General features: G+C 49.7%; 1 long non-coding RNA gene across 49 annotated transcripts in view; it reads right to left on the bottom strand.

The window, feature by feature from the left end:
* LOC118154474 (uncharacterized) overlaps positions 1-17,780 on the bottom strand; it is a 158,799-nt gene that overhangs the window by 43,460 nt on the left and 97,559 nt on the right. For all 49 annotated transcript variants that reach the window (XR_013518681.1, XR_013518655.1, XR_013518664.1 and 46 more), the window contains 2 exons: positions 8,634-16,757; positions 1,902-2,038 (listed from right to left, as the gene is read on the bottom strand). This is a non-coding gene — a long non-coding RNA (uncharacterized LOC118154474). The remainder of the gene's footprint in view (positions 1-1,901; positions 2,039-8,633; positions 16,758-17,780) is intronic.

The raw sequence follows: 17,780 nt of genomic DNA, 5'->3' as shown, positions 1-17,780 counted from the left end.
CTGCAAGGAAAACCATCCCAGGCTGAAGAGGCAAAACTTGGGTGCTGGAGCCTCTTTCAGCCTGGGGCACACACCAGGGCTCAGCTCTGGGTGGGGATCTTGCTTCAGGGCCCCTCCATTACCTACTCCAGAAACTCAGCCCTTAAGAAAGCTAGCATCCCTGTGGGGCCCTCCATGTGGTCCTGCTCTGGGCAGCAGCTGCCATACAGAAAAAGGAAGTTGCCTCTGATATCCAGTCAGTGTGAATCAGCCTTAGGTTTCCTGCCTCCAGAGACTGCTCTCCTGCCTCATTCCTCCCCGTCCCCTACCCCTGAGAGACATGATCCCTGAAATCTTTATGGGAGATGGAGGGACTCTGGGGGTCCCTTAGGCCCATCTCCTCCTCCCCATCCCTTCCATTCTTCCTCTCTGCCAAGCCAGCCTCCTTCTCCCTGGACAGTGAGGGAAGACTTGAGAAGGGTGGATCTCCAAGGCCCACCACCACCCTGGGCAGAGTAATACATACTTCCTGCCCTCAGGGGCTCACAGTCTAGCTGGGGGACAGACCTAATGCACAGAATCCACTCTGAACTCTGACAGGTATGGCTAGACAGGCAGTCTGTGCCCAGTTGGCTTCCCAAAGCAGGGTCACCTGAGCAGGGTTCTGGAGGGTGAATAGGAGTTTACCAGAAGGATGGCAAAGGCACAGCATGGACACAAACCTGTGACCAGGTCTGCTACTGGCTAGAAGAGAGGTGATGCAAAAGTATGCCAGCTGGAGAATAAGGCATGGAATCTGGATCTTTTTGTGGAGCAAAGGCTCCTGGGAAGAAGAGGTGAGGGAAGAGGGAGGAGGTCTCTCAGCCTCCAACTCGACCCTCCCCACCCCCTTGCAATTCCCCAATTCACACACACACACACACACACACACACACACACACACACACACACGGCTGCATGCCTCTCTCCAGTGCAGGGGGGAGGGGAAGGAGGGAGCTGAAATGCAATCTATTCATGTTCCCTCGATGTAACACCCCTCATTTTCCATGCTGGGTAAAGACAAAAACCCTTTACAACCTGTTTCTGGAACTTGTCAGCAGCTGCCAAGAGGAGCATGTTAATTAAACATCGGCAAAGATGGAAGCCGGAGGCCCCGGCTCTAATTGGACAGTTTGCTTCACCGGATTGAAAAACATTGTGACAAAGGAGGAGGTGCGCGGCGCTCGGCAGGGGTGCGGCGTGGCAGGGAGGGGAGCTGTGGCTTTGATTTCAGCTGATCCGAACCCCAGCCTCCCTCCCCAGCGAAGCCGACTGGCCCAGCCCCACACATCCACTAAGGGACTGGGAAGGGCCCACAGTATGAGTGGATGTGGAGTGGTGTGGGAGGAAGGTGGGGGACTGTGGTGGGGTTCCTGGACAATTTCAGGTTTTACTCCCACTGCCCCCCACCCCAATCCTGGCCACAGCCAGGGCAACAGTATTGGGCCCAACTCAGGGCCAGGCTTTTAGGGCTCTGAGGTTCACCCTTCCTCCTGATCAGGTGACCAGGGTCCTGGGGGCCACGCAGGGAGGGCAGGGGCCCAGTGCTGGCTTCCAGCTCCCTCCTGGCAAGGTGGAGGTGGCACTGAGAGCCTATGCTCAGCACATCTGTTACCGGTTGAGGGTAGCTGTCCAGGTTCTTGGTGTTTTGAACAAAGAACTGGACAAAATACATAAAGCAAGGCAGCTAGAGCAAAAACACACTCCACAGGGTAGGAGCGGGCTCCAGCAGACAGCTCAAGAGCCTGAGCCACAGAATTTTCTGGGGTTTAAATACTCATTTTCCCCAAGAGACATGATCCCCAGAAATCTTTATGGGAGACAGGGGGACTCATGGTCTTTCTTCTGTAACTGCTTCACACTGACTTGAGGCGCAGTCTTACCTATTGGAGATGTCAGAACTCCCGCCCTGATCTATCCAGTGGAGACAGTCAGGGTAGTTTCTTGGTGGCCGGGCTGCTGTCTTTATTTGGAACTGGCTGGAAACCTTGTCACATGATCATCTGAAGCTCGATGCTCTCTAGGAAATGAATTTGGTTAAAAGATTTAGTGGGGGCCGGGCGTGGTGGCTCACACCTATAATCCTAGCACTTTGGGAGGCCGAGGCGGGTGGATCACGAGGGCAAGAGATTGAGACCATCCTGGTCAACAAGGTGAAACCCCGTCTCTACTAAAAAAAATACAAAAATTAGCTGGGCATAGTAGCGCGACCCTGTAGTCCCAGCTACTCGGGAGGCTGAGGCAGGAGAATTGCTTGAATCCAGGAGGCGGAGGTTGTGGTGAGCCGAGATCGTGCCATTGCACTCCAGTCTGGGTAACAACAGTGAAACTCCGTCTCAAAAAAAAAAAAATTTAGTGGGAACTTGAGCGGGTGGATACCTCTGCTGTCAGGAATGTTTGTTATGGGAATGAATCACAACATTCTGCTTAATCACTACAAAGGAAGTGATTCCAATCATTTGAAAGAAAGCAATTAAACTGAAAAAAAATAAAAACATGGCCGCCATTATCCAGCCTACAGTAACTGCAACAGAACCACCAAGGAAATTTGGTAGGCATTCACTTGTCTTTTGCCTGCCTTCTTTTTTTTTTTTTTTTTTTTGAGACGGAGTTTCGCTCTTGTTACCCAGGCTGGAGTGCAATGGCACGATCTCGGCTCACCGCAACCTCCACCTCCTGGGTTCAGGCAATTCTCCTGCCTCAGCCTCCTGAGTAGCTGGGATTACAGGCACGTGCCACCATGCCCAGCTAATTTTTTGTATTTTTAGTAGAGACGGGGTTTCACCATGTTGACCAGGATGGTCTTGATCCCTTGACCTCGTGATCCACCCGCCTCGGCCTCCCAAAGTGCTGAGATTACAGGCATGAGCCACTGCACCCAACCCTTGCCTGCCTTCTAAACAGGTACTTCAGGCTCCTGGTCCAGGGCTTTGGGTATCACAGACTTGATCCTTTAAAGATGTACCTGACTATCTAATCCTAGTACCTTGACCGTAGAAGCCATAGCCAGTACCACTGAAAACGGTCCCTTCCATTGGGTTGTGATTCTTGAGCCGGTGACCACTCCTTCCATGTTTTAACAACTACCTTATCCCTCAGCCTAATTTCGGGTTGCTGGTTAGTTCCTGGTATGGGGAGCCTTTGAGCTCTAAACTTTTGTAAAACCTGAAATTGTCCTAGGTTAACTAGGTATTTTACTAAACCAGATGTTTCTGGATCAGTAATGAGATCATTAGTTAAGAATGGTCTTATAGGTTATATTAATTTTTGCTCTAGGGGTATTAAGGATCCTTAAGAGGGCTGTGGCCACTGACCCAAGATTTTGATGTTTCCTGACATAGTTTAGCTAATGCTCACTTTAGGGTTTGGTTAGCCCTTTCTGCTTTCCTGGAGGATTGAGGCCTCCACGCTGAATGTAAATAGTATTGGATTCCAAGAACCTTAGCCACCCCTTGAGTTATTTGGGAGATAAACGATGTGCCATTATCACTTTGGAGACTCTGAGGTAACCCAAACAGGGGGATTATTTCTTTGAAGAGAACCTTTATAACCTCACTAGCCTTCTCTGTTCTGGTAGGGTAAGCTTCGACCCAACCAGTAAAGGTATCTATTAGCACTAACAAAAACTTGTATCCTCTGCCAGCTGGCATATGGGTGAAGTTTAAGTTCCGGTCCTCTCCTTGGTAAGTTCCCCTCCTCTGGACTGGTTCTATTAGAGGAGGCATTTTGTTTCCCAGGCTGTCAAGTGCACACAGTGAGCAGGCTTGGCAGACCTGCTGAACCACCGAAGCCAAGTCAGGCCCAATGACGAGCCTGTTAATCATGGCCAGGGTGGCACCTTTCCCCCTAAGGAAGGAGTCATGCAGGGTTTTTATAATTCTCCACTGGGCTGTTTGAGGGAGATGTATTTTTGATGCCACATGCCACCGGGATCCTTGTTTTTGCCTCCCTTGCTCCTTTACTAACTGTTCTTCCTGTAGTGTATACTCAGGTTCTACTGGGAAATCACAGAAAGGAAGCAGTGCTAGGACCTGTCGGGATTGCGTCCTGAGGCCTGCAGCTTTGGCTTCTCTATCCGTGCTTCTGTTCCCTTGCACTATAGGGGTTAGTCCCTTTGATGCCCCCTACAGTGGATTATAGCTGCAGCCTTTGGCAGGTGTATTGCTTCCAATAGTTGAAGAATTTTGGGCCCATGCTTTACGGGGGACTGTTTGCTGGCTAGAGATCCCCTTTCTTTCTAGATTGTAGCATGAGTGTGAACCACAAGAAATGCGTGTTTAGAATCTGTATAGATGTTAAGCTTTTCTTTTGTTCCAACATGAATGCTCAGGTAGGAGCAACAATTTCAGCCTTTTGTGCTGATGTACCAGGGACAGTGGCTGGGCTGTCAGAATGGCATTGACTATTGCATACCCAGCTCAGTGCTCTCCATTTCACATAGAGCTGCCATCTGTGAGCCAGTCCTCAGAATCTGGGAGAGGCTGATCTTTTAAATTAGGCCAGCCATAGGCATGTGCAATGACTTGCTCACAGGAATGATCAGTTACTGGGTATCAGTGAAGCTGGATTAGAAGGGCTACAGGTTTTAAGGGTTACATCCGGATTGTCTAGGAGCATGGCCTGGCATTTGGTTAACATTTCCCCCATCATCCAAATGTGTCCCTTTATCTCTAAGACTGACTTTACCTGATGGAGGGGTTAGAACTTATAGTCGTTGGCCCAGGGTGTTTTAGCGGCTTCCTCCACTAACCTAGTGGTGGCTGCTGTTCTCCTCAGGCAACCTGGCCATCCTGAGGCCACTCTCCAACTTTGAAAAGTAGCATTTGGTCTGTGTTCTGATCTGAATTTCTGGGCTAGGCAGCACTCCCACAGCTATGCCCTTATTCTCTGCTACATACAAGGGAAGGGCTTAGTTAGGTCTGGGGTACCAAGAGCTGGAGCCTGGGTAAGGGCCTATTTTAGCTTGGCAAAGAATTCTGTCATTTCCAGGTCCCTTCATTCGCTCATTTTCAGGCCTCTTTGTTGTTTAATAGGGGCTTTGCTATGAGCCCCTAAATTTGGTACCCATATTCCACAAAATCTGGCCATTCCCCAGAAAGAAGGAAGCTGCTGCTTGGTGGGGTGGGGGTAGAGGGCAAACACAGATGGCTTGCACTCATTCTGAGGATGTTTATCAGGTTCCAGGGGTCAAGACATACCCTAGATAGTGGAGCTGTTGGAGGGTGACCTGAGCCTTCTTTTGGACACTTTGTATCACCTGTCAGCCAAGAAATATAAGGTTTTTATAGTGTTTAGGTCAGAAGCCTCTTGGATTGGGCTACACATGAGAAGATCATCCACATACTGCCATGTGCTCCTGTCCTCCCATTGCAGACGCTCAGATCCCTCTCTAAGGCTCGGGCAAACAAGTGGGGGCCATCCTGAAAGCCCTGGGGGAGCGCTGGCCAAGTGTATTGCTGTTTTTCTCTGGTATTAGGATTTTCTCAAAGGCAAAAAGGTACTGGGACTCTGGGGGCAGAGGAATGGAGCAGCAAGTATCTTTCAGGTATAGGACTGAGAACTATTTTGCATCCCCTGGCCCTGAGCCAGGAGGGTATATGGATCCACCATCAATGGGTGCACAGAGATTACAGCCTCATTAACTGTTCTGAGATCCTGAACGAGCCAGTAGTTCCCCCGAAAGCTTTAGAATAACATGGGGGTGTTTCAGAGAGAATCACAGGGTCTTAAGGGCCCATGGGCAAGTAATACCCCAACTGAGGGTGCCAGGCCTTTCCTTGCTTCCAGCTTAATTGGGTATTGTTTCCCATTGGGAAGATGGCTGGGGTCTTTAAGCCATATTCTGACTGGCACTGCTGTTTTGGCCTTCCCTGGTTTCCCAGTTTACCACGCTAGCAGGCTAAGCTGTTTATTAATGGGGTCTGGGCACTGTCTGTATTTTTGAATATTAGCAATTTCACCGGGTGATGCTTACATTGTAGTAGTGCCCCTATTTTAACCATAGTATAACAGGGGGACTGGGCATCTTGGAACTGCTAGAAATCCCAGTTGGAAGATTTATGTATCAAATTGACAAATCAAAGGAGGAGTAAAGGATCTTGTCTGTGGCTTTCCTTCCATTCCCATAGTACTCGTGGAGCAGGAAGAAAGTTTTCCTGTATGAGCAGAAAGGACAGAGCAATTTGCCCCTGTATAAAAAAGGAACTGAAATTGGGTGTCCATGACATCCAGGTTACCTGGGGCTTCCCAGTAGTAGTTACAGTGCTCCTGGACAGCGGCAGTGAGGAAGACCCAGGCCCCTTCAGTCTTCATCTGACTCCTCCTTGTGCCCAGCTAGAGCTTTGCTTAACAGAGCCCCTCAGTGGGACAGTCAATCCTCCAGTGCCAGGGGTTGTAATTGGTGTTCTTACATTTTCCGCAGGGGCCTGGGGGAGATGGGATTAGCACAGTCCTCTGCCGGATGCCCAGCTTTCCTGCACTTGAAGCAAGAGTCCTTTCTGGCATCATCCTCGTGGCCCTTCGGGTTTCCCTTGGATGCTTTCTGGGCATTTGGGGCATCACCAGTGATGGCTGCCGTAACTTTGGCTTGCCATTTGTCTTTACTCTGTTCCCTTTTTCCTTCCATCAGCTCACGATTGTTATACACCATAAAGGTGGTCTCAAGGAGCTGCTTATAATTAGTTTGTGGCCCCATCTGTGGCTTTTGGAGCTTACTTTTCATATTTGGGGAGGATTGGCTGATGAAATGTTGTGCTATTAATATTTTGCTTTCAGGAGACGAAGGGTCCAGATAGTATATTTTTTAAAGGTTTCCTTCAGCCTGCTATAAAACATGGCTGGATTTTTCTCCTTGCCCTGTGTAACCTCACTTGCTTTATACTTTACTGACTTAGTTCTTCCCTTTTTCATGCCTCCAAGGAGAACCTCAAGAAATTTAGCCCAGTTGTTTATTCGCATGGGTGTGTGATAGTCCCAATTAGGGTCAGTAGTGGGGACTCTGCCTGGGCCTGGGTGATTGCCCTGAGGTTTTGGACAGCCTCAAAGATCCGTTCCTTTTCAAAAGGGGAGCAACAAGTTGCTAGAATGAATTAAACATCTCTCCATGAAAGATCAAAGGCTAAGATCACAGTTTGGAACCCATCTGCGAATTTCCTGGGATTCTCGGGATAGCTTCCTTGCTTTTCCCTACATTGTTGCATAGCAGTTACAGAGAAGGGGGCCTGCACTAGGACTGGCCCCTCAGCTCCTGCTACTTCCTAAGGGGTAGCAGGGCTGGAGGGAGAGTTGAATAGGTTGTTCCCTTTCAAGTGCGAGGGGCCTTAGTAGTGTCCCCAGTGTTTGGGTTTTAGCCTCAGGAGCACTTGACAAAGGCCTATATGGGGGTGGTTGCTGTCACCCTGAGACAGGTGGCCTGTGTGAAAAGGGGTCATCTGTATCTCGTTCTGCCTTTGAACTTTCCTTTAGGGGGATTATTGATTTTGGTATAGGGCCACAAAGGCCTGTACGTATGAGATTTCTGACCATGTGTGCTGCCTTTTACAAAATAGGTCTAATTGCAGGATGGCGTCATAATTAAGGCAACCATTGACAACCCATTGTTTCCTGGCTGGACAGCTCATAATGGGGCCAAACAGTATTGCAGAAAAAAGAACCACAATTTTTCTCTTTAGATTGTCAGGGTCAACTTAACTTCAATGGTGGAGGATGTAGCCAGGCAGGGAATCAGGTGGAACTGATGGAGAGGTGCTCACAGTGGTTTGGAAAAGAGGACTTTGGTGAAAGGTGGGGATCTCAGCAGGTGACTCAAATTTTACACAGGCCCCTGGAAAAATTCTGGGCCCTGCTTGGGGTTCTAGGGCATCCCACTTTGGGGCCCCATCTTAGTCTGCTGGCCGCCTGACCTTAGATCCGACACCGCTGCAGGATGGTTTCCTCCACCGCTGATGGCCAACTATGAACTTCCCCCTTGTCCCTGGATGAAGACCCTGACTTCTAGAAATTAATTTTCAGTCAAACCTGTGGACCTTTTTTCCTATCCCACTTAAAACAATTATTTAACTATCTAAATTTAGACAAGACTAAGTGCTACATAAATTCCTTTTTATGAATCCCCCTCCACCCCCATGACTCACACAAATGATCTGCCCAAGCCTTCTGACCTGTCCTTAGCCAGTTGAGTAGAGGAACGGAAGAATTTAGCATAAGGAAAGTTTAAGTTGCCTGAAACATGTGTGAGTTCAACGTGGATGGGCTGCCACTGCCAATTGCATCACAGAGGGTTCAGGATTGATAACTGGACAACATAGGAAAGAGTCCTTCCCTTTCCAGCAGGCAGCTGTCCCCATTCCCTCCTTGGCCTTCCAGTAACACCAGAGAGTGGTCCTGGCCTGTTGCCCTCAGTTACTAAACAGCTGCTGGGAGACAGCAGCTGAAAGATTAAAGGAGAGAAGGACTCGGTCCCTCACCCAAGCTGGGCAGTGGGGGTCGGGCGATTCCACAGAGAAACAGTGGGCCTGGCCAGAAACCTGCAGTTGCCTCTGTGCACAGGTGCTGTCCATCGAGGGTACTGAGTTGAAAAGAAAAAGAGAAAAGTATATCCCAAACTTTGGGCTTACCTCCTGGCTGGCTTGCCAACATGTTACCAGTTAAGTGGAGTTGCCCAGGTTCTTGGCGTTTTAAACAAAGAATTGAATAAAACACACAAACAAAACAGCAGCATAAACAGAAAAAGTATTTTAAATAAAAGTACACTCAATAGAACGGAAACAGGCTCGAGTAAGAGCTCAAAAGTGATAGCTACAGAATTTTCTGGGGTTTAAATACCCATCAGTGGTTTCTCATTGGTTCACTCTATGCAAATGAAGTAGTGGCCCACGACCAGTCTGACTGGTTGCAGGAGGCGAAGAGTAGGACCACGACCAGTCTGATTGGTTGTGGGAAGGGACCAATCAGAAGTACTTTCATTTATCAGCTACCACACAGGCAATGGAGGGGTTGGCAATCAGTAGCCTCTGCTATTCAATCCTCATGCATCACCTTAGATATCCGCTTTCAGACCCCATTCTCCTGCTTCAAATCCTTGGGAGAGAGCTGAGTGGCGGCCCCTGTTCCCCAAACCAGCACGGGGTCATCTGATCAGGTAGAGCTGACAAACGTTGGCAACTGAGAAGCTCGTCCTGGAAAACCCAGCTATAAAGTGAAGGTCCTTAGGAAGCTTGTAGGGCCTGAGTTTCTCTCCACAGAGATACAGGGTGTGCACACAGATCACTCCACAGGGATACGGGGTGCACACACAGGCCACCCCACAGGGATGCGGGGTGCACACACAGACCACCCCACAGGGATACGGGGTGCACAGAGACCACCCCACAGGGATACGGGGTGCACACAGAGATCACTCCACAGGGATACAGGGGTGCACACAGATCACCCCACAGGGATACAGGGGTACACACAGACCATCCCATAGGTATATGGGGGTGCACACACAGACCACCCACAGGGATACGGGGTGCACACAGACCACCCCATCCGTGTGTTTGTTGATTGTACTTCAAGTCCCCTCTTGTTCATGGCTCGTGAAGGTTGACACAGTCTGGCATGGAGTGCTGACTGTGCTGGGCGCTGTGCTGAGGGTCTTCTGTGCCTCAGCTCATTTAGCCTCCCAGCAACCCTGAGAGAGATAGGCTGCAGCATTCCCATCTTACACATGGGGAAACTGAGGCCCAGATCTGATAAGTAACTCATTCAAGGTCACCAGTCCTGATTCCGGTGTCAGAACCTGGGCTCTGTGTTCACTGCTCTCTGGCTCCAGGCTCCAGGCATTTAGGATGATCTGGCAGAAGGATGGGGTTCCTGAGTAGACAATATCCTTCCCAGGGCCTCTAGCCTGGGGTGCACAAAAGATGGAGTTACAGCAGGCTGGGGGAGTCACTCTGGAAGGCCCTGCACCTGTTCCCTATCCTCATACACACACCCAACTTCCATCTCCCGGGCAAAGCAGTTAACAAGGGCAGAGCCCCCACTTCTGTCCCCTTCTGCCTCGGCCTCTGCGTTGCCCCCACCGCACTCCTATTCTGAGCTGCTGGGGCCTATGAGAGCCCCAGCAAGTACAGGAAAAGGAGCCACTGGGGTTCAGCCTCAGGGATTAAGAGATACAAATTGGACGTGGAGGGCTAAGGCCACTGACTGAAGCCCCTTCAAGCTGAGTTCCCAAGACGGGAGAAGCCGTGCTGGGGGCAGCCTGTGCCTGAGCAGTGTCCGGGTCGCCTGCTGGGCCTAAGCCTGTGGGAGCTGCAGCTCAAGGAGCCCCAGAAATAATGCTGCTGGGGAGGGAGTCTGCCCTCGATGGGGTCAGGAAGCCTCACCCCGGATGCTCGGGGCGGCCGCGGGGAGGACGGTGGGAGATGAGACAGTATACTCACAGGGGCAAATGCACATATGCCTCTGGCATGGGGACTGTATCTGTGTGGGACCCTCTAAAGATGGGCAACCCCAGGCATTAGGGACAGTGTCAGGTCCTGTGTGTGTCTGAGGTTTGGGGCACAGGGAATGGCACCTGAGGTGCCTGATTGAGGGAGTGAGGCATGATGACGAAAGTGGCCGAGCGCCGCCTGACAGGCCCAAGTGGGTGCTGTGTGTGTGTGTGTGTGTGTGTGTGTGCCCATCATCTAGCGGGCGCTTGAGAACGGCCCTTCAGAGGCGGCTGGAGGGCTCTGCAAATTGTAATCAGATTAAGGGACCAATCATTCGGGGCTCTTGAAAAGGCCACGAGGTTTCTAATCAGCCCTGAGCGCCCTGGCCCACAAAGCCCTGAGGAACTCGGTGGGAGCAGCCCGCTGGGGGGCCAGGGGGGTGGGGGGGCGTTTTTCTTCCCTCGATGTCTCTTGTAATTATGTCAATTTGCTAGCCAAATTGTTTGCTCGAGTGGGGGGAGGGTGCCTGTGCCCCATTCATGTGGTAATGTGGGAACCCGCCAGCCTCCTGGCTGGGAAAATAGGTACCAGAGACCCTTCCGCAGGAAGCTGGCCGGCCCAGGGGGTGCAGGGTGCCCAGGCCTCAGGAACTCACCCTCACCAGGGTGGTGCTTTTTTCCCACCAATTCCAGCACCTTCCACCTTCCAGCTTGCGTGTTCTCTGGGACGTCCCTTTGGACTGGCTGAGATGAAGCTTGCAGGAGGAAGGCAAGGACCGCCAGAGGGAGGGCTGAACAAAAGGGGTAACCTCCAGGCTCCCTCAAAGTGAAGGTGGGCAGCTCTCTGTCCCCTGTGTCTGTCCCCTTGTGGGACAGGCTGAGACTTGAAGTTTGGGAGCAGCAGAGAACCCAAAGGTGCCAGAAAGATGGGGTCCTGAAGGGGTGTCACACCACATATGGATTCAGGGGTGAGCAGAGACTTGGAAGAAAGTTCTTGCTTTGTTTACTGAGCAAAGGCTCAGCAGGCACCAATCACTGTCCACCCTTTGGGTACGCAGTGGATCATTGAACCTGACAGCAATGCAGCGAGGGAGGTACTAGGTATCCCATCTCACAGATAAGACTACTGAGGCTCAGAGAAGCTAAGTGACTTGCCCAAGGCCACAGGGCTAGGAGATGAGGAGAGAGATTTGAACCCAGCACTATCTGATCCCTCTGCCTCTTCTGCCCTGTTCCCACCATATGGGTTCATTCCTTCCTTCGACCAGCAAACAGGAACTGGCTGTCCCCCACCCCAATTCTGTATGAGGAATTAAGGAGGTGGAAGAGTAAGATGACCCGGGGGGGCACTGTCAGGGTTCAGTTACCATCAGCACACTGGGGTGTATGCTGTGGTCACTGTCAGCACAGGGCGGTGGCACACAGAAATGTCGAGCCTTGGACACGTTGCTCAGTAACAAGGGTCATTAGGGACAATGGCTGTTATCAGTCCGGACACAGAACCTGCAGTGCATGCATTTCCCTGCCTCCTGGGCTACTCAGAAAGGGGTTTCTCTCCTCCCCAAGTCCCCTTTCAGCGTGAAAAAACCCCTCCTCTCTCCCCCAGGTCTGGAACCCCAACAACTGTTTCTCAGATTTGGAGGCATTGTCCACCCTGGCCGTGTCCCTCTGGACCCACCTGGGTTGTCTGTTTCCCTATGACTGTGAAGAGCCCCCATCCACAGGTGTTCACAAGGCCACCTCCCTGACCACCAGTGCCCCTCACTGTTCCATTCCAGGGACACTGGGATCTGCCCTATTGACAGCTGGCGGGAGGCTGGGGTGCAGGATGGCATTGGGAGTCGCGGAGTGGAGAGAGATCTGAGATCAGGATCCCTTATCCCCCAACTGGGAGAAAAGGCCAGAGGTCATGTTTGCTTCCATGTGGGATGATGGCCGGAAATTCATTCTTCTTAAAGCAAATCCAATGGGTTGGGCAGTTACCATATGGCTTCCACTGGGCCACGTACTAGCAGGCAGGAGTACACGAAGGCCCAGCACTCTGACCCTAGAGTTCCCCAGCCCTGTGAGGCGAGGCAGGACTGAAACCAATGACACAGTACCCAGTCCAGGACAGAAGACTAAAGACCAATAACAGCACTTTACATATGTCATTAATTCATTTTATCTTCACAGCCATCCTATGAGGTCAGTGCAGTTCTTATCTCCATTTTACCTCATGTAGAAACTGAAGCACAGAGAGGTGGAGTAACTTACCACAACCACACAGCTAACTGCAGAGCAGGCCCCTGACCTCACTACCCTCCCTCCTGGCAAAACCTACAGAGAGCACTTAGATTTGAAAGGGCAAACAGGAGAATATCCGGTCTAGCTTTCCAGAGACCAGGATGTCTACGCCAAGTCCTGAAGGACCGGGAGGAGTTACTCAGGGAAAGGATTGCAGATGGAGGGACCAGTGTCTGGGAGGCAATAGAACATCCAGCTCGGGAGTGGTGAGGCAGGAGGCCAGAGGGGAAGGCAGGGACCTAACCTAGGGCAAGTGTGGAACCTGTACTAAAGCTAATGGGAACAAGTCATTGAAGGGTTTTCAGCAGTAGGGGTGACAGGATCAGGAACGGCATTCTCCACTGCCCCCTCGCTGCGGGGATGCCACCTTACATGCCAAAAAAAGTTGGAAAGTTGTTCTTCAAGTTGGGAAAGGGGATAACCAGAGTGAAGGGTCTGGGCACTGCACAGCCAATCAGAATGACAGGCACTAAGCGTGGATGAGGCTGTCACCCGTAGTGCTTGCTCTGGGTGCAGACTATCTAGGAGGATCCCCATGCTGACCCTCCTTTCCTCGATTGCTTCATTTAATTCTAGGAATTAGTCACACTCGCTTCTGCCTCAGGCCCTTTGCATAGGCTGTGCCTGATGCCTAGAATGTTGTACAGACCCTGTTCCATTCCACTGATTTTGTTCATTGCTACTCATGCTTTTTTTGTACCCTGTACCTTTTCTCCATAGCAGTAATCCAGTCTGTGATGGTGCACATCTTTTTTTTTTTTTTTTTTTTTTGAGACAAAGTCTCACTCTGTCACTCAGGCTGGAGTGCAGTGGCTCAATCTCAGTTCACTGCAACCTCCAGCTCCTGAGTTCAAGAGATTCGCCTTGCCTCAGCTGCCCCAGTAGCTGGGATTACAGGCACCTGTGATGGTGTACTTCTTTGTGCCATTAGCTAATGATTAGTCTCCACAGTTCCACAAGGGCAGAGATCCCATCTGCCACGGGATGAGCTGCACACATTGCAGAATTGATCATTACTTGCTGAATGAATGAGTGAAAGAATTAATGCATATATGCCCTTTGGCTATACTGAGAGAATGAGGTAGAGGTTAGCAAGCAGAAATACCATCTATGAACACTCACGAGGCTTTTCTGGGACTGACCCAGGTCTGCGACATGCAGGCTGTGAATGTGGGTGGCAGGTGTGTGAATGAAGACAATGGACATACTAAGGGGCTTGGGAATTAATTCTGTTGCAGGACTTACAGGACCTAAACCTGCCACCTGCTGCATTCTTCCCTATTTGAGCATGGCTAGAAGAGTAGAAGACCTAGATGCTACCTAGAGAATTTTTCCTTAGCCGACAAACCCCCTGCCACCTCACATGCCAATAAAAAGTTGGAAAGTTGTTCTTGGAGTTGGGGGAGGGGATAAACAGACACCACACAGCCAATCAGAATAGGTCTGGACACCACACAGCAATCAGAATGACAGGCAGTAAGGGTGGACAAGGCTGTCACCCATGGAACTTGCTCTGGGTGCAGATCACCTGGCAGGACCCCTATGCTGACCCTCCTTTCCTTGCTTGCTGATACCTTTGGACATGGGCTTTGGCTCCAGTCCTCTCCTTACTTGTTTTCTGAAGGCACTGACAGATGCAAAGCCACCGTATTAAAAGCTTTTATGCCTGAGACTCTCCTGAACAAAGAAACAGAGCTAAGGCCACAGGGCTGGATCACATAGGACCACTGACAGAGACTGCTAATTGTCCCACTATGTCTATTTTACCCTTCATAACTATTTGTAGAATAAAGGGGCGTGTAGCCTCTCACTATAAAACTACATTTCCCAGGCTCCTTTGCAGATAGCATGTGGTCACATGACCAAATTCTGGCCAATGAGTGGAAGTGGACTACATAACTTCCTAAGTCAGGCTCCGGGAAGGATCCCTTTTCTCTTCCTTCCCCCCGAGGTGCAGATGAAGTTGAAGTTGCATGTTAACAAAGGCAGAGCAACAAAACAGAAAGCGTCTGGGTCCCCAGTAATTATGGGGCCACCATTCCAGCATTCGGCCATCCACCTAGATTTTTATGTAAGAGAAATAAATTTGTGTTTAAGCCCTATTCTTTTGGGTCTTTCGATGCAGCAACCAGACTGATACCCTGACAAATATACAACCCATTGTAGGAGGGATAGGAAGGGCTGAGAGAAGGGGGTGTGGGGTGGAAACACACCTTAAAGTTGTGAGCATTTGTGAATCTCAGTCTATAAATTAAGGAAATAACACCCAATAATTCTGTCACCCCTTTCTTCTCTCCCCAGCCTGGGAGAGTTTTTCTCTATTCCAAGGATGTTGGAGAAAGGAGAATCCCCTCCTTTCTCTGCTTCTTCAAGATATTTTGTCTTTGCTCACAACTCTGAATTTTTCTAGGGACTTGGGCACTGAGAAGCAGAAGCCAGGAAGGTGGGTGATGGACCTGTATTTCCTGGACCGCCCCATTCCAACAGGGTGGCAGTGAGCACAGAGTGGACTACCCAAAGGGAGCAAAGGAAAGAAAAATATAGGCTCAGGGGAAGGACATAACTAATAGCTATTTACTTGGTCTCAATGACACAAATGTCACGGGGGAAGGGCCCAGAGTATCAGATACAGGGACACAAAGTGAGGAAAGCATGCAGTTGTGTCCAAGCCAAGAGATAGCTGGCTTTACTAAACAGCACCCAAGAGGGTTTATTAATTAGCACTTTTTTTTTTGAGATGGAGTCTCACTCTGTCACCCAGGCTGGAGAGCAGTGGCATGATCTCGACTCACTGCAACTTCCGCCACCTAGGTTCAAGCAAGTCTCGTCCTCAGCCTCCTGAATAGCTAGTATTACAGGTGCACACCACCATGCCAGGCTAATTTTTGCTTTTTTTTTTTTTTTTTTTTTTTAAGTAGAGACAGGGTTTCACCATGTTGGCCAGGCTGGTCTGAAACTTCTGACCTCAAATGATCCGCTCACCTCGGCCTCCCAGAATGCTAGGATTACAGGCATGAGCCACCATGCACAGCCTCATTAGCATCTTGATATAAGGAAAAGAGGAAATGTATTGTAGTCAGATAGACTTAGATTGAAATCCATCTTTGCCAGTAATTCCACATTTGATCTTGGGCAGGTCACCTCACTTCTTTGAGCATCAGTTTCCTTATCTGTAAAATGTGGAAAATAACATCTATCTGAGTGAGTTGTGAGTGTTAAGGGGGATAATCAGCACATAGCAAATGGGCAATATATGCTAACTATGAATATGTAGCTATAAAAAAAAAAAATAGGCGGTGGTGGCCTAATCCCAGCACTTTGGGAGGCTGAGGTGAGCAGATCATGAGGTCAAGAGATCAAGACCATCCTGGTCAACATGGTGAAACCCCATCTCTACTAAAAATACAAAAAATTAGCCAGGCATGGTGGCAGGTGCCTGTGATCCCAGCTACTTGGGAGGCTGAGGCAGGAGAATCGCTTGAACCCTGGAGGCAGAGGTTGCAGTAAGACAAGATTGCACCACTGCACTCCAGCCTGGCAACAGAGCAAGACTCTGTCTCAAAATAAATAAATAAATAAATAGATGTCCCCACTTTCTGGTATTCTTGCCCTTGTATAACCTTATCTCCTTTTTGTTTGGCCAGACCTGGAACTTGCTTCTAATCCGTAGAATACAGTAAAGGTGATGGGATGCTGGTGATTCTGTGTACATGGTTAGGTGATTAAATCATCAGGTAAGAGTGTAGCACCTATCTTGCTGGAGCATTTCACACAAGACTTGCTGGCTTTGAAGCAGGTGGTCATTTGAGGCCCAACTGAGAGTGACCTCTAAAACTGAGGGCAGCAGACAGCCAGCAAGAAAATGAACCCCGAGTCTTGTAAATGCGAGGAACTGAATTCTGCGAAGAGCTGTATGAGTTTGGAAGTAGATCCTTACTCAGTCAGGCTTCCAGATGAGGACCCAGTCCTGACCCACACCTTGATTGCAGGCTTGCAGAGGGCCCAGCTCAGCCATTCCAGGATTCTTGACCTACAGAAACTGAGACAGTACATATGTGCATTGTCTGCCTCTGAGTTTGTGGCAATATTGTTCTGCAGATATCTATATCTAGCTGTCATAAATGATGTATGTAAACATATCACATATCACACATTTGTCTGGCTAAGCATGGTATCCCATCCCTCTGACCACAGAGGTTGGCACAGATAAGGGCACCTGCCAAAGCTGGGCCAGTCAGCCTTCTTCCCTGGGATTTTGTAAACAAAGGCAGAGAAAAAGCCTTGTCTTTGCTCTCGGCTTGCTCAGATGGTATGATGTCAGTTTATGCTTGTGAAATCCATGTTCTCCTACCGCATGGAGGAAACCGCACAGCAGGAAAGAACAAAACTGGCTCAAACAGAGGAGTCCTGAGACACGTTGAAAAAGAGGCTGGCTGGCATTATCTGAGTAGCAGGGACTGCCACACTTGAGGCCAGGCCAGCCCTAAATTTCCCAGGTGCATGAGCCGTTAAATTCCTCTTTTTGCTTGTCCTGGCTCCCCTTGTATTCCCTGAGCTGCTGGAGGTCAGTGCATCTGCCAGCTTCCACATAATGTCCCCATACGGCCCAGCTCAGAAGGTTTTTCCAGAATAAGTACAGTAAATGGTGGCTGGAGGTGAGAATCTTACTATGTGTCAAGGTCCCCAAAGACCTTTCACTTATGTGACCTTATTTGATCTTTACAAACAATCCTATGTAACCACTACTGCATGAGTTAGACAGTTCTGGCTATAAATGATGGAAGACCCCAATTCAATGGCTTAAATCATAAAAGGATTTATGAATTCATGTAAGAATCTCCCCAGGGCCTTTCAGGCTCATGAGTCCATTCAGTTCTGCTTTCCTGTGAGTCTTAATGGCTCACACCTCTTGCTATTATTGGCTTCAACCTGAGGTGAATATAAAGGTGGCCCAGCACTTCTGGGCATCACGGGCAGACCTCAGTGCTTAGTGGAAGAGGAATAACCATCTCTTCCTTTCATGTCCTTTCTGCTTTTCAGGCATGTTTTTAAGTGAAATTAT

This window comes from Callithrix jacchus, chromosome 6 (assembly GCF_049354715.1).
Source record: "Callithrix jacchus isolate 240 chromosome 6, calJac240_pri, whole genome shotgun sequence".
Classification (NCBI taxonomy): Eukaryota; Metazoa; Chordata; class Mammalia; order Primates; family Cebidae; genus Callithrix; species Callithrix jacchus.
This window is presented reverse-complemented; position numbering and strand designations above follow the sequence as displayed.